Source organism: Scaptodrosophila lebanonensis, unplaced genomic scaffold, assembly GCF_003285725.1.
Source record: "Scaptodrosophila lebanonensis strain 11010-0011.00,11010-0021.00 unplaced genomic scaffold, SlebRS2 tig00000089-arrow-pilon, whole genome shotgun sequence".
Lineage (NCBI taxonomy): Eukaryota > Metazoa > Arthropoda > Insecta > Diptera > Drosophilidae > Scaptodrosophila > Scaptodrosophila lebanonensis.
The window spans coordinates 1,828,477-1,842,523 of record NW_022060565.1 but is presented as its reverse complement, the minus strand read 5'-3'; positions in this window follow the sequence as shown (position 1 = coordinate 1,842,523).

Genomic DNA, 14,047 nt, shown 5'->3' with positions numbered 1-14,047 from the left:
GTAAGACGTGCTGCGTAATCTCATGCAATGCATAACGCGCGACTTGCTCAAGAACTTAGAGCTACCGGCACCGGGTGGGTGTGTAATGGGCGTACAATATATGGGTGTGTGTGCGTGGCACGGGGGTTGGCTGGCGGCACGTTGATTTTTTGCACTACTAAATTCTCCCCCATTCGTTGAATGGTTGCCATCAGTTGCTCTCTCGGATTCCCGGCCTCTCGAGTCACGCATCCCAGCCACGTGAGTCGTCGCTGAGTGAAGCTACTTGCCACTGTTCGATGTTGTCTCGTTTTTGCTGCATTGGTTGGTTGCCTGGTGGCTTGTTTGGCTGACTGCCCCTCAATGGTTTTCTCATTTCACAATGGGCCCTAGTCACCGGCGCGAACACACACCTTCACACAGTCACATACTTGTACACACACACGCACACACACACACATACACACGCACACAAGCAGACACCATTGGACAGATACGACTGCATCTGAGTAGCTTGCGTATCTTAGAAGGAAGGGCAGCGTTTTAGGCGCTGCATCTATTCCTTTGTTTACCTTTGTGCGGTTGCCTGCACATTAAAAGTTTTTTGTGTAATAACAAACTACATGCGAGTACACTGTGTTTGCTGTCTTGTGCAACTTTTAGCTGGATACAGTTTTCCCTGGAGAGTTGCTCAACGACCCTGAATTTGTTTTATTTTAATTCGTTCAAAAGAAAAACGTGACTGTTTTTCGCATTATGAACGGATTATTTTTGCCGAGGGCGTATTGCGATAATATTTGAGTTGTGTGCGATACCTGCATAATGACTGAAATCTTAGTCTTATAGCCTCTAGCTGTACAGTCAGTGTGTTGGAATAAGCTAAACTAAACTATAAATCAGTTCTTGAAAATGTAGAGATACGTATGTACATATGTATATTCGATATAAATATGTTGTCTTACTTACCAAGCCCTTTCGACTGTCTAACTGTATTAATTATATCTTCTATAGGGTTTTATATCAATATCAGTGTTTCCAAAGTTTCATGTGGTCTAATGATATGTATTTGTAACCTCTATAGGTAAAACGAATGAAATGAATTCAATGTTGTTAATATTCGGTGATGGAGAGTGCCAAAAACTTTTCTCTTGCTAGTCGGATGCCTTGCGTTCACACAGACGGATATGACTGTTCCAACACGTTTTGGGAGTCTGCCACGCCTTCTTCTGTCTGTTACATACATTTGTACTTAGCGAGTATACTCTATTACCCATTGAGTACAGAATAAATAGTAATCAACGTGTCAGTGATTCTTCACCTAAAGCTTTTATTAATATTTTATCTTTTATTATTTAAGTATTTTAATTTTAATTTGTTTACTTTTATCTTTTATTGCTATTTTTTCATCTCCACTACTTTTTTGTTAGTTTTAATAACGTAACTGACTACTCTCTGCTGTGAATCGGGGCATAGCTGCCCGTTTGGCAAATAAAATTCCCTCACCGTGTAGGATTCGTTATTAGATATTTTTGTCAATTTTAAAGGTCTTTTAATTCCTTTAGTTTTAATTAGTTTCAGTTCTCCATTGTATTTTTTTCTTTTTTCTTTTACACTGCATTTTACGACTTCATTGTTTGTGGATGAAATAAATGAATAAATAAATAAATAAAAGTTTGCCTATGCATCCATCTGTATGTTCATATACAAACATTTAATGCTACTGTGTCAAATTTGTGGTGTATGAATGTAAGTAATAATTGATGAAATTTTATTATTATTTATTATATACATATCATATTATATACATATTATATTTATCTACACACTATTTATCTACATATTATTTATATAAATAATTTTTAACTACATATTATTTATCTTCATATTATTTATCTACATAATTTTTATCTACATATTATATTTATCTATACAATTTTTATCTACATATTATTTATCAACATATTTATCTACATATTATTTATTATTTTGTTTTATATGAAAATAAGCCGAGGGTTTTTCCTAAATTTTTCCCTCTTGGGGTACCACAATAAAATTCCTTAATTTCTACTGGAGGCAAAACTGTAACTATATGTATCATCTGTATATTTCCTCATCTGACTGCTAGTTTAATAGTATTAAGTTTCTTAACTTGTCAAGAGGTTATTATAATTAATCAGAAATACAGAATTTATTTTTATTTATTTATTATACATATCTCTTAAATTGTACTCATTCAACTCAATTTGAATTTAGATACATATTTCTGTCGTAATGATGATAAACGAAGTCAAAACGTGCCTTCAATAGAGATTTTATGGCAAAGGGCTCTTCATCAATTGCCTAAAGTTAAATTTATTCGGCTTCTTTCGCAGAAGTAAAATGTTATATCAGCACGTACCTTTCAGATTGAGCATTATGTGTACACCTCCTGCGCCCAATCGAATCGTCTTAGAAGTTGAGTAGCCACACAGCCAAAACCCGCGGCGAGTTGGCGAAGCGCGGTGCCACGGTGTTGAATAACTTTCAGCAGCAAAAAAAGAATCACTTGACGACAAATAAAAATGAAAGTAAAAACAGAAGCGAATGGCTTGTATTTATACCCTGTACCTCCTAGCTCCCGCAATTCTTGGAATCTTCAAATTTAGCGCTTATCTCCGGTTAGTACTGATGTGTCTGCATATGAAGCTTTGTCGTGATAGATCAATTTTAAAGGAAAATATAGCCCTAAATGTAATATCTGCCCTCAGCTATTGTCGTTGTTGCTGCATTGACTCAATTTTACACACACACATCGATACAAGCGCACACACAGACCAACGCATCGACACATACATATGTAGGGCCAAATATAATATTTTAATTTAGAAAGTTAAATTTAAAAAATGTTTATATTAATTTTTTTATTTTTGGAATTGGGTTCAGGGTATTTAAGAGTTGGGCATGCCCGCATTCCAGCAATCCATTCTTGTTTGGTTTTTATTTGGTGATACATTTTGTGTGGCACCGATTACGTAAATTGTACTGCAGTTGGATATTCAAATAACTAGTCTCTCTGACAGCGACGACCCATCAATGCCGGCAATACCGAAACCTTCCGCTTGTCATTGGATAACGTCAGGCATATATTTTCAGCACGACGAGACGAATGGATGTAAACATGTCCGACTGTCTGTCCATCTGTATGAACACTGGGAACTTTTGAGCTATTACGCAGACCAAGATTATATAAATAACATCGAAACGATCTGTAGAAGAAGTACACGCAGTTAAGTAATATGATTTGCTTATTATAACTACGTTCTCGTAATCAAACTTAGTATTAATGAGTTTCTATACCCTGTAGTCGAAAGGAAAACAAGAAACAAATGCTAGAGTCGAGCAGGATCAACTCTTAAATACCCTGTACTACCCCACAAAAAAAATGTATTAAAAAAATTTAATTAATTAAATTAATTACTTTAATTAAATATTAAATTATCAATACATGCATACATACGTTTACATTTACATCAGAATCGTGTCTATGCGTGTTTGTGTACTTGTACATATGTATGTGTGCATTACATAATGATGTCAAAGCAGCAACGAATATACGTTATGTCTATAACTTTCTTCAATTCTTCTGAATTCGGATACGAACACACTAACTGGATGTGACTACCAAATTTGAATTCGAAACTTCAAGAACTGGGTGAGTTAGAGAAAATCGCGAATAGAGGGGGAGTGGGGGGGGGGGGGGGGTATATCGGAAAAAATGAACAAACTTGCCCTGTCTCGGGCTTAGGAGAATCTACATTCCACGTTTGGTTATTCTAGCTCTTATACTCTCTCAGATCCCTGCGTTCATACAGACGGACGGACAGACAGACGGACATGGCTATATCAGCACCATTTGTTGATTTATTAAATAACATTCAAATTAAAATAAATATAAAAAACTATCTATTTCACATTTTATTGAGCTAGTTCTACGCCCATCGCTTCCCTCCACTGTTTTTATTCTTCTCAGTTTCGCTTTTGCTATGAACACAGAAGCAAATAAAGGGTATTACACGGTCGACTGTAACTTTCTACTTGGCTTATGAGGTCCCACTGTTTTATTGTAATCATAATGCTGCCATAGGAACAATTTCGCAACAATGTTTATTTTAGTCTGATTTGTGGGAGAGCGGATGGGTGCTGGTGGAATACAAGAGTCGAGCGCACGCGACTTTAGCGCTATACTAGTTTGATTTGTGAACGTAATCAGCCATTTTATCCACTTGCCCATAATCTCAATGTTATTGACTCGGTCACTTCATTCATGAACGATTTCATTATGTCATTGTGCAACTGCGTTCTCGTTATGATATTCATCTCGTTTTTTCTAATTGAATAACATTTGTGGCATCTTAATTGAGTAGTTTAAATTGAAAATTAAAGAGCTTGAGTAGGTTAGTTTCAGTAGTTTATTTGAATACCCATTGATTTCAACTTATTGCAAACTAAATGTTGAGTGTAATCTACTTATTAGTGCCTTTTGCAGTTTTTTCTAACCCTGTACCCGAAAGGTAAAAATAATATATTAGATTTGTGCAAAGAATGAATAACAGGGAGAACGAATCCATAAGGTGGGCATATTCTTAATCAGCATGGCGAGATAAGTCGATACAGTCATGTCCATCTGTCCGTCCGTCCGTTTATCTGGACGAACGCCTGGAGTTCGCAAACGGCTGAGCCCACACTGACCAAACTTAATAATGTAGGCTCTCTTTTAGAAACTTTCTAATACTATACGTGATATTTTCTGTCTCATTGTTGTCAAAATGGAGTCGAACAACAATGAGAGAAGGAGACAAAAGTTTCATAAAAGATAACTGCAGAACAATAGACTAAAAAGAACATATAAGGCATAAAAAGAAGGCATTGTATATAAAATACCGACTAACCCAATATTCTCAATTCGTCCTTTCTCGAACTTGGGAGAAATTTGATATTTTGTTTGTTCTAAATCTTATGCTTTCTGATATCCTTGCATTCATTATCAAGGCCAGACAGGCAGATGGGCCTGGCCATATCGACTCGGCTTGTCAACTTTATGAAGAATATATATACAACCAATTCTGTTTTTACACGTTTTTTTTTAAAACGGTTTTGATTTAGCACGGTTTGAAATTTAAAAATTTTATATATGGTTGCACGACTTTATTCCATTTAGCATGATTCATTTTGCATATGGTCAATGTCTTTTTTTTACACGGTTTCATTTCTACACGATTTTTTTAGGAACCAATCTACCGTGTAAAAACAGAATTAGGTGTATATTTATCTGTATGTACTTCTTTTGAAACAAATGAATGGATTCAATTGAACACTCGCTAGTGCAATGCTAAGCAAATTTTTGTTATTCATGCGTTGGTTTGTAATTCAAGGACAATTTAAAAAAAAACTTAAAATTAATGTACGATTATCTACTCGAATACCGTGAAATGGGCAAGGAATGCAGGAGTGAATGGAAGTCGAAACGAAGCCATCTACTTGTATATGTCAGTAGTTGAACTCAAAACTTTATGCAACTTGGCAGGAAATCATTTACATTGTTTTCGTAAAAACAAGAAAACTGCCACCAAGCGTGATTTGTATAGAGAGATTTGTATAGAGAGAAAGAGAGAGAGAGAGGGAGTGAGAGAGAATGCAAGGCAGAGTTGGTGAGTGTAAATGATAGCGCTGCGCAATCGCTTGAGGTAAACGCCATGGAAGCCGGAAGCTTACATCAAAGATGCTTGAGTTGCAGTTCACTTCACAGCCATAAATTGAGTTACGCCAGCTTAGACGCTGACAAAATGGCACTCCATTTCAGTGTGGTGGCAACTTTTTGTCAACGGCACCGACAAGCGGCCCCGACCCACAGTGGGGCGGACATCTCCATTTATGTGACGAAATTTAAGAAAGAAATCTTATCAAATTCTCAGAAAATAATTAATAAATTCAACTCGGCAGTTACTTTTTGTTTTATTTTCGTATTTTATGTAATTAAGAGTGTCTCAGAATTTATACTCTGGTTGGGATATGGTTAAAAGAAAATGTGCAGTAGTGTTAATTCCTCAATTATCAAATGCTATGTATAGTATATCGAAACACATTTATACACAAAGTCGTCTTTAAAGTTTTTCACGAAGAAGCTACTGACCAGTTCGTAAAAACTCAGGTTCTCCGCTTTCAGGCAACTTTGGTGATCTGCCTGTCATATTATATCTGTAAATGATTAAATTGGCAAAATTCATCAACAATAACTGATGCTTGAAGGAGGACCTTTAAAAATAAGGCAATTAAGTGGGCACACAATGGGCACAAATGTGAGTTTGTTGCTGCTCTCTGGTTACTCTGCTTTGTAATTATTATTTTCTGTGTTAGCTATTTCTGACTAATTTTAATGAAACTTTGAGATATAGCTATAACCAATAAAAAATAGATTGAAGATTGGTGATGGTAACTCTTAAAACAAAAGCATTTCTATAGTAATATTTTAATATGGGACCTGTCGTTCCTATTGATCAATTGTGCAACTATTCAATATACTGTACATATATGCAAAAATGGATATGGACATCTGAAAAGCTGAGAAAAAAACAATTTGCTCGGCCTATAAACAAATTAATGAAAAGAGTATATTTGTCACTAATATTTTATATACATATGATCATTAAAATTGCTGTATAAACTGAGCTCAATATTAGTTCAATTATTCTTGTAATACCCCTATAGATGTCTTATTGTTAAAAAATATTCAAAATTGTTCACTTAAAATTGTGATATTGAAAAGATCTGTTTTTATTTAATAAAATATAAATTGCTTTTAAAAAGTTCGCTAATTGTTAGTTATATGATATATTTTATAGAATGAATTAATTGAAAAGCTTAGAAGCACAACTCTGCCAACAATTGTGCTTTTCGATCCACTGTGCGGCCTCAGCCCAGGCCCGGGCGCCCAAGCGACCGTACAGGCAGGCCCACACAATTAAAACCGAGTTAGGCGATTTGGATGCAAACGCCACCGAATGAAGCTCGCAAAGCAAAATGAGAAAAAACAATGAGACAGCTAGCCTGGCTCGATGGGTATAGCTATGGGTATGGGCATGGGTATGGGTGTGAGTATGGGTTGGTCGGTCATAGTCGGAATAGTCAGGTAGGTAGGCACAGTTAGGTAGGCAACGCGGGGCTTACCCAGCGGCAATCGTTTCATTTATTTCTCTTTTCCTGCTGATGTGCGCGAGAGCGGGTTGGGGGGCTGGGAGGGGACAGGTGTCATGAAATTCTCGCCGGCGTTGTAAGCGATTTCCTTCTAATGACAATTTTTACAACTACATTTTTTCATTCGTTGTCTTGTTTTTTTTTTGTTTTTGTTTTGTTTTGTTGATATTGCGAGTTTATGGCATAAATTTAAAGAGAACTTGCGTTCGGTTGCTGTTGTTGCTCTGGATTTTCATTGAAGTGCGCCAAAACACACAAATGGCCATTATCAAAGGTTGTAATGACTCCAAATTCAAAGAAATTTGACATTTTGACTTGTAAAGGAAGTAAGAACATGTATAAGCATGTGTAGGTCCATGAATAGAGCAATCCTCATATAGTACCAGTAATAGGTGTAGAGTTGTGTTTCGAATGGCCACACCAGCAGTTGGGAATTAATTTCTTTAGTTCTGGGAACAGCTTCTAGTCGATCCAACAATGCACTCAAAAACGAAGCATTGACCCTCAGCTACTTAAACAATAACTATGATAATTGCAATTCGTAGCTGCGCCCAGCCATGACATGGCCCGCTCTAAGAAAATCAACGCCTTGAACTCGACGCCAGCAAAAAAAATATACATACATATATACAATTTTTTTCGCACATACGTTAAAATCGCATTAATAATCAAAATGAAACCGTATGAATATGCTATACTTGTATATATATAAGTATTTACTTCGTGTGCCCATAAAATGTGCAAACGCAGCTCAAATGAAAATTAGTTAAATTAAAGAGCCGAGTTCAGTTGAGTTTGCACGATAAACTGGGGGGAAAATTGGAGTTGGCGTGCTAGAGATTCTCTGTGCACTTGCGAGTAAATCGAGGTACTTGCAGATTCCCAAGAAGAAGTTTTTGGCTTCGGTAAGAGAGACCTTTAATGGTTCCATTGTGTGCTAAGCAGTCGCACTGATCTGTCGGCTCTAAAGCACCACCAGCACCACTAGCACCACCACCACCACCACCACCACCAGCACCAGCACCAGCAGCCAATGCCGCAGCCACTGTCATGTGCATGCGTCGCCGTCATCGTCATCGTTGTTGTCAGAGGCAATTTCTCACGCTCTACGTTCCATTGTTCCCACAATTTTCCATTCATTCAGTTTGCTCACTTGTGTTCCTACTTTGTAATAAGTTGGCAGAAAAAAAACGTAAAATAAAAACGCATAGTCTGTAGTTTGAAGACTGTCTGTCTTGTCATTTTGGCCATCACAGCCGGCAATCGCTGGCACATGCAATAAACTTATAATGAGTAGCATATATATACACTCATACCTACAACATATATATACATATATATGTATTCCTGAAATTGTGGCCCATAGCATAGGTGTTGATCTTAGCAAAATGGTAACAAAAGTTAACCAATCGATTTACATCCCACCTTAAAGAAAACTCGTGTCACAACAATCCCTTAGTTGGGCATTCCATCTCAAATTTGAGAAAATTTATGTACTTTGATAGAGAATTCTGATTTGGACTTCACTGTAGTAGTAGTGCAGAATTATAGATGGGAAGACGTCTCGTGCTAATCATTTCTGTGCAGCGAACATCTGCGCCCTCTTGGATAATTAATTTTTATTTATTGCACAAGTATAAAAGACCGAAAGACTATTATATCCAAATTGATGGATCATATGAAATCGCTTCCACCAATTGTTGCTAGATGATCAAACACTAGATATCAACCTAATTTTCAAATATTGCCCAAAAACAAACACATTATAAGTCGTGGAACCAAAGACAACAGAAGTCGAAATGTTACGCTCAAGAAGAATCAAATCTATTTAAAATTAATAGTATTACAAAAGTTACGTGCAAATCCATTTAAAATTAAAAGTATTTTAAAAGTTATTAAAAAGAAAACTTCAGGCTTTTCAAAAAAACCGTAACATGAATTAGTAGAGTATTTCTAGTTTTATATCACAAGTGCCTTTAAAAAGTAATAACGGCTTACCTAAGGTCCCTTATCAATAGCTCTATCACTATTACCGTATTGGCTTTTTGACAATTTGGTAAAACAAGTTTGCAATTTCACCTCAATAAGTAAGCCGAACTAGTCTTATACAACTATAAAAATATGTAAAAGCTATAATCTTCGAAATAGAACTATTTCCATTTTTTATACATAATTGCCATACATTTTTAGAGTTTTTCCAATAGTAGAAAATAATCTTAAATTATTGCAGGCCTAATTTCAAATACAGCTATTTATTTTGTTTTACGGGTATAGTTCTCTGGAGCACAATGATGATTGGTGTCGAACGCTCTTTTTCAAATTTTGTAGGGAAATATGATTTGTAACTTGGCGGAAAAAAACAAAAATAAAAAACTCGTGTTACTCAGGAATTAGGGGAGTCTACATATCAAGTTCATGGATCTACTTGCTTAATCATGCTAATTAACAATTGTATTTTACATTGATTATTAATTGATTTAACATTTGAGAAATTGGGCAAAAATTATACTGAGTCGGTCTTGTATTTTTTATTGTACTTTTTCTTGAGATGCATTAAAGCTTGGCCAAAATATAAATAAAGCAAATACGTTTTTATTGAAAAATATGACCTTTTGAATTACAAAACAGCCGACTCAGCTGCAACCAAGCACTGAAATTATTGCTGAGCTCTTTACAGAATAACTCCAATTTTTATTTATACACCTAATTCTGTTTTTACACTTTAGATTGGTTTCAGAAACAACCGTGTAAAAAAAGACATTGATCATATGCAAAAAAAAGGTGATTGGTTCTTTATCTTTAAAGGAATATAAATGAAATTTTCAGAACGTGTTAAATCAAAATAGTGTAAAAAAGACCGTGTAAAAACAGAATTATAAAAATGAAATGGAATACTGAAATGAAGCTCTTTAAAACTGAGAATTATCAACACGTCTGTCAACTATTTTAGTTTACTGGAATTGCTATTAATGTACAAGTACAAGTATGTAATATAAGCATGAGCACGTTTACTAATTATTACATACAGATAAGTAAGCAGGTGAGCCCGAGCAGCGGCAGCGGTTAGGTGACCCGTCCAGAGATATGGCCATAAAATGCGCGACTTCAGAGCGTAATTGTCGAATGCGCAGAAAGATCAAGACACGCATGTCCAACTCAACAAGAAGCTCGAAGTGGAGACATGCAATGACAACAACAACTTTTGAGACACGCACGGGAAGTCCATAGACAAATCATTCAGTTTGTTATTTCATAAAATCTAAAAATAATACTTTTTGAATTTATCAAATGTCGCTCTCGGTGGATTCTAAACGAATATATTGGTGTTTGATATCAAACATTTTTGATGTATCTGGAAATTAAATGTTGTCGGTACCTTATGTGCATATATCCATTTAATTGTTTTAATTCTTTTTCTTTAAATATATAAAGAAGATCTCAAGAAATATTACAATAAATTGCAATATTTGTACTAAAATATCAAACTATGATGATCGAGCTTGAAAACATAAAAGTGAATTTATTTCTTAATCTGATGGGTTGGTTTCATCATAAGAGTGTTTTCAAAAACCAGATGGCTACACACTATTTGATAAAAGTACGAAGTTAAGTCCTGTATTAACGACTTGACAAAACGCAAAATCAATAATATAATAATTTAAATAAATCAAAAACAAAATTGACGATGGTACACAGAAATCGCAATTAAAAATTATATTTTTTCGCTGGAAATATATTTGCTCCCACTAGAGAACTCTTATTGTTTACAGGAATTGAATTGGATAATAGGTTAGATGGGCTTCATAGACAGTGGTCTTTGGATCTAGCGACATTAGCCAGTAGAGTCAATAAATCTTGCAGAGGTACTGCACAGGACGAGACGATCTTAAAAAGTGAAAGCGATGGTTTTCTGGTATATACTCGTAGTGTGGCTTTAATTGAGAATTTAAGATATGTTACTACTTATATAGATTTGGGGCTCTGCATATAGAAGTTGTGCTGACGGCAGCGGTATTCCGAAGCAGATCGATTCCAAATTATTTTATGGTAAGTATGATCTTGAAATGCTGAACGACAGCTTTAAAAAGATGGGCACGGCCCCAACTGTGTTGTCTTTATTATCGTCATTAACGTCGTCGTTTTATAGCGTCTTCATCGCAGTGTCTGCTTTGGTTTGGCCCTACCCCCATAGCCATATTACTTACATACTTACACGCCACTTCTTCTTCTTCCTCTTCTCCTTCTCCCTGCTTCTTCGACGCGACTGTTACTGTTACTGCCACTGGTACTGGTACTTAGTTGCTTGAGCTACCGCCTCGTGATCGTGTTCATGGTGTGTTCGTTGAGTTTTTTGCGCATGCGAGTGAGTCGCGTCGGGCGCATTTTCATTTGGGTTTGTTCAGTCCACTTCCGCCACGAAACGCGCTCGGACGTGTGTGTCTTAGACGGCTACGGTTGCCGTTTTCCGAATTGAAATTCTCGAACCCGAAACTTGGAAGCAAAACTTCAATTCTTTTTTGTTTATAAATATTTTTGTTCGGTGGTGTGCCCCCTATATGTGTGTCTGTGTGTGTGTGTGTGTGTTTCTTGTTGTTGCATAACTTGGCTTCTGCATTGGTGCGTAACGGCCGGCGCGCATTTAACCCTCGACTGACCCCTCGTGATCGCGTGTACGTGTGAGTCAACGGGCGTGCATGTGCGTGCGTATGTATCCTGCGCGCAGGATGCGCTTGACCGCGTCGGCGCACCTGTTTTCCATTGTCTGTTTGGCCCAGTGGAAAGTGTGGCAGCAAGTGCAATAACAACAACAACAACAGCAGCAGCTAGAATTAGAGTAACAACAACTCGCGCGTAAAATTTCGACAGTTTGTGTCAAATTTGTTGTTGCTGTAGAAAAGTTGGCCCAGGTAAAGTTAATTTATGCAAAAAAAATAACAACAACTACAACGACAGCTATATGCAAAGTGGAAAATTCAACTGGTAGGCAAAGCCTCTAGTTTCCTGCCTGACAATCCAATCAAAGAAAAAAAAAAAGAAAAAATAGAAAAGAAAACCTGTTGGTAAACTTTCCCACACGTGCACAAAACATATCTTGTTGTATTTGTTCTTTATGAGTTACCGCAGTGAGAACTTTCGATAAGAACAACTCCCACACTCTAAACGAAGTTTGGCTTTATCAGTCCGTGCCTGAAACTGTCTCTGCCAGTTTCGCGCAGTTTTAGCTGGAACTTTCGTATACTCGTATAAGTGCTTAAAGCTGCCTTTAGCCGGCCTCAATTGTTTGTATTGTGGGCTTCAAGGAAGTTTCAAATTTCTAAAACTTTACTGTGCTCACCCATTTATATACATATACTATATAGTACATGCTCGTACATATGTACAGTAAATGTGATTAATAGTTTTGGCAGCTGAGACAAAGATTGCGAACTTTGCCGCTTTTGGTAGTTGCTGGGCAGGCGATAAGAGAGCATTTACATTTCAATTTAAATAACTGTGCTTCGAGTGCAGGAAATAATATAATTGCAAGGCAAGAAGCTTTATACAGTTTAGGTAACAGATAGATAAAAATATGAAATAACAATTACCTCAGCTAATACTTTATATTGCGAGCGTGTTGGAGAAAATATTTGCATCGAAAATACTTCTTATTTAAACATTTTTAGAGGGTTCTCTAGGGCATAAGAAGCATTAGTTGTAGATATAAATAAAGCCCAATGCATGTACACGTATATTCATGATGTTCAATTAGAAAAGGATTCTTCAGTTACTGCTAATAGTCTTTATATGAGAGAGTTGAGGTTCACAACAGAGTATGGTTTGAAATGCACAGTCCGAAGTATAATCGCTATAGAATGGAATTCTAAGCCTACTACTAAGTTCCACAATTCACAGTCGGATAGGTATGAAGACCAATAAAACTTGAATTATTTATTCACACCGGTAATTCAAAATTTCAATAAGAGTTTTTCGCAAAACTATAAACAGACATTTGGCATTGATGTTTGCAATTTCTTTTACAAATTCATTTGTATTTACTTAAGATTATTCATTTCGCTTACAACAACATGTGCGGCCGAAGTCGCTCTATAGGATTAATCTAAGAAATATATACATATATATGCATCGAAATACAAGTATTTTTAAATTGTTTTCAAAAGTACATTTACATTTTGTACATTATGCTTGAGGAGATTTTAGCTCTTTGAGAATAATATGAAAACGATTGAAAAGAAATATCGGTTGACTTCGGATCTTATTAAATTATTTTAGGCCTTATAGAAAAGATTATTCCTTATAGCCGTTAAAGTTGGATGGGCTTGCATAAATAGTAAAGTCTTTTGAGCTTGAAAAGGCATAATTATTTCACTTAGGGTGTAGAAAACAGTTTCAGTATAAATAAATTTATGTAAAGTATTGCTTAGACTTTTAAGTGGCAACCAATTCATTTGTGTCATATACTCCTGTTTCATATAATTCTGATAAAAAAATAACTCTTGCCCCAAATATCCTCTGTCAAAAGTTGTTAACTTGTAAGTCGCTTTTAAATAGAGAATCCAATCAGAACCGTATTTGTCATCCAAACTGATTGAAATACAGAGCTTGAACGTAGTTAGTTCTGGAATTAAATAGTTGTTAAGAACTGTTAACCATGAACCAATATTTTGTTGTATAAATATTCAAAACATGTAATTGACACAGTTTTGAATCTTTTGTGCTGGTATTTGTCAACCAATCTATCGATATACAGGCATACTGATTTACATCAAACACTATTTAATCAGATTCGGTTGCGGGTGCATTAGAACTCTTAACATATTAAATAGCTTCTATTATAATA